This window comes from Schistocerca cancellata, chromosome 3, assembly GCF_023864275.1.
Source record: "Schistocerca cancellata isolate TAMUIC-IGC-003103 chromosome 3, iqSchCanc2.1, whole genome shotgun sequence".
Lineage (NCBI taxonomy): Eukaryota > Metazoa > Arthropoda > Insecta > Orthoptera > Acrididae > Schistocerca > Schistocerca cancellata.
The window spans coordinates 320,784,637-320,787,920 of record NC_064628.1 but is presented as its reverse complement, the minus strand read 5'-3'; the positions used below and the strand labels follow the sequence as shown (position 1 = coordinate 320,787,920).

The following is a 3,284-nucleotide window of genomic DNA, read 5'->3' as shown; positions in this document are numbered from 1 at the left end:
ACCCGTGAAGTCGTGCATTTCCGAAATGCTTACGCCGAGCCTCCGGGACATCAGAATCTCCTCCCGAACTGGCCATGAAGGCCCAACGGTACCGACCGTCCGCCGTGTCATCCTCACTCACAGGTGTCACTGGATGCGGATATGGAGGAGCATGTGGTCAGCACACCGCTCTCGCGGCCATATGTCAGTTTCCGAGACCGGAGCAGCTACTTCTCAATCAAGTAGCTCCTACGTTTGCCTCACAAGGGCTGAGTGCACCCCGCTTGCCAACAGCGCTCGGCAGACCGGATGGTCACCCATCCAAGTACTAGCCCAGCCCGACAGCGCTTAACGTCAGTGATCTGACGGGAACCGGTGTTACCACTGCAGCAAGACCGTTGGCCCCTTCAGAATCTGCACTGAGTCAAACTGAGAGAAATCGCGCGCCTTCCCCATTCTACACACGAGCAGCACGCTTACTAATAGTATATGCACCGTGCGTGTATCTGACTAGCGGTCATTCGTCGCCAGGTGACACTGCTATCTCATGGGCAGTTTACATCGATAGTAGGTCGGTTGTCATAATGTTCTGGCTGATGACTGTACAAGGTTTCGTAAAGAAACAATATCGTCATATAAGTAATATACGGCCAATTTTTTTTATTCTGCGGTGTACATGTCATATTTATGGGATTTAAAAGCAATTCATCGAAAGTTGTTTTTTATTTTTGTTTTAAAATTTTATTGTCACTGCACACCGCAAGTACTGTACGAATTCTTTTTTAAAAAAAAGCGAAGGACCGCTGTAGTATAAGGCAGGCAACTTTTACTCGCATGATTTCAAAGTTTATTTCTGAATTTTTTAAAATTTTTTTATTTTGTACAATTGAGCCATTAATGTGTATGGTACTTTAGTGTAACGTCATTATTTGTTATCACGCTACCTAGCGTCACAAAATTACAAACGACTAACGTAGTAACATGAGTGTAAAATGACAACATCCTCACATAACATTTCAACTCCTACAGTATATAGTTAACCGATCTACGAATTGCGAGAGTATTTCATTGCAATGCACTTTTCACGTGGTAGTAAAAGTTATTCTTAGTTTTGATAGTGGTTCGACATTTGCATTCTGACTTTTTGTTTGCAGCCCTTCAGAGTGTTCTATAATATTCCTGAAGAAGATAAATCTGTTCGCTAGGATGAAAGCACTAATATGACTAGCAGTAATGAAGTTGTTGCCTACCTAGCCAAGGAAGATGACAAGTCAGGGGACATATCTTTGACTGAAACCCTAAGTTTGGATTAAATCCATATTCTGTTCATTGTTATGATACAAGATCGTCAGCTTCAGTAGAGGCAGAAGTATGTAACAGTTCATTTCATGATTCACCAGGCCACAAAATTCCACGCACTTTCTGTTTTCCTTTCCTTTTATTAATCAAGACATTTTTACAAAATATCTAGAGGCTGTACGTTTCTGTGCAAGACAAACTAAGTACTTTTGTCGCAACTGTACGCCTCCGTTAGTTGAGTGGTCAGTGCGGCGGAATACCACGCCAAGGGGCCCAGGTTCGATTCCCGGATGGCGCAGGAGATTTTCTCCGCTCAGGGACTGGGTGTTGTGTTGTCCTCATCATCATTTCATCCCCATCTACGACGCGCAAGTCGCCCAATGTGGCGTCGAATGTCATAAGTACTTGCCCTTGGCGGCCGAACTTCCCCGAATGGGAGTCTCCAGGCCCACAATGCCGTACGCTCGTTTCCATGTCGCAGTTGTCTTTCGTTTAATGGCGAGGCAGCCTTAGGAATCGAAAACATCGGCTAACTATTACACTGTAATGCCGCGATTGTCTCCTGCGATTGTAGTGGAAAAGTGGTGTGACATCTGTGAGAGTTTTTCTCTGAAATTTTCACCATCTTTGGAAAACAAAATCTGCTCGCGATGGCTTCTTCTCGGGCCTTCATCCGGCTGGTCGCGTGACTTCGCCAGCAGTATACGACCAGGAAACTATGCATGCACATCTACTTCTTACATAGATATACACTCCTGGAAATTGAAATAAGAACACCGTGAATTCATTGTCCCAGGAAGGGGAAACTTTATTGACACATTCCTGGGGTCAGATACATCACATGATCACACTGACAGAACCACAGGCACATAGAGACAGGCAACAGAGCATGCACAATGTCGGCACTAGTACAGTGTATATCCACCTTTCGCAGCAATGCAGGCTGCTATTCTCCCATGGAGACGATCGTAGAGATGCTGGATGTAGTCCTGTGGAACGGCTTGCCATGCCATTTCCACCTGGCGCCTCAGTTGGACCAGCGTTCGTGCTGGACGTGCAGACCGCGTGAGACGACGCTTCATCCAGTCCCAAACATGCTCAATGGGGGACAGATCCGGAGATCTTGCTGGCCAGGGTAGTTGCCTTACACCTTCTAGAACACGTTGGGTGGCACGGGATACATGCGGACGTGCATTGTCCTGTTGGAACAGCAAGTTCCCTTGCCGGTCTAGGAATGGTAGAACGATGGGTTCGATGACGGTTTGGATGTACCGTGCACTATTCAGTGTCCCCTCGACGATCACCAGTGGTGTACGGCCAGTGTAGGAGATCGCTCCCCACACCATGATGCCGGGTGTTGGCCCTGTGTGGCTCGTTCGTATGCAGTCCTGATTGTGGCGCTCACCTGCACGGCGCCAAACACGCATACGACCATCATTGGCACCAAGGCAGAAGCGACTCTCATCGCTGAAGACGACACGTCTCCATTCGTCCCTCCATTCACGCCTGTCGCGACACCACTGGAGGCGGGCTGCACGATGTTGGGGCGTGAGCGGAAGACGGCCTAACGGTGTGCGGGACCGTAGCCCAGCTTCATGGAGACGGTTGCGAATGGTCCTCGCCGATACCCCAGGAGCAACAGTGTCCCTAATTTGCTGGGAAGTGGCGGTGCGGTCCCCTACGGCACTGCGTAGGATCCTACGGTCTTGGCGTGCATCCGTGCGTCGCTGCGGTCCGGTCCCAGGTCGACGGGCACGTGCACCTTCCGCCGACCACTGGCGACAACATCGATGTACTGTGGAGACCTCACGCCCCACGTGTTGAGCAATTCGGCGGTACGTCCACCCGGCCTCCCGCATGCCCACTATACGCCCTCGCTCAAAGTCCGCCAACTGCACATACGGTTCACGTCCACGCTGTCGCGGCATGCTACCAGTGTTAAAGACTGCGATGGAGCTCCGTATGCCACGGCAAACTGGCTGACACTGACGGCGGCGGTGCACAAA

General features: G+C 49.6%; 1 pseudogene; it reads right to left on the bottom strand.

Annotated features, from left to right (window-relative positions):
• Positions 1-264: 264 nt before the first annotated feature.
• LOC126177479 (5S ribosomal RNA) lies at positions 265-382 on the bottom strand (annotated as a pseudogene).
• Positions 383-3,284: the final 2,902 nt, after the last annotated feature.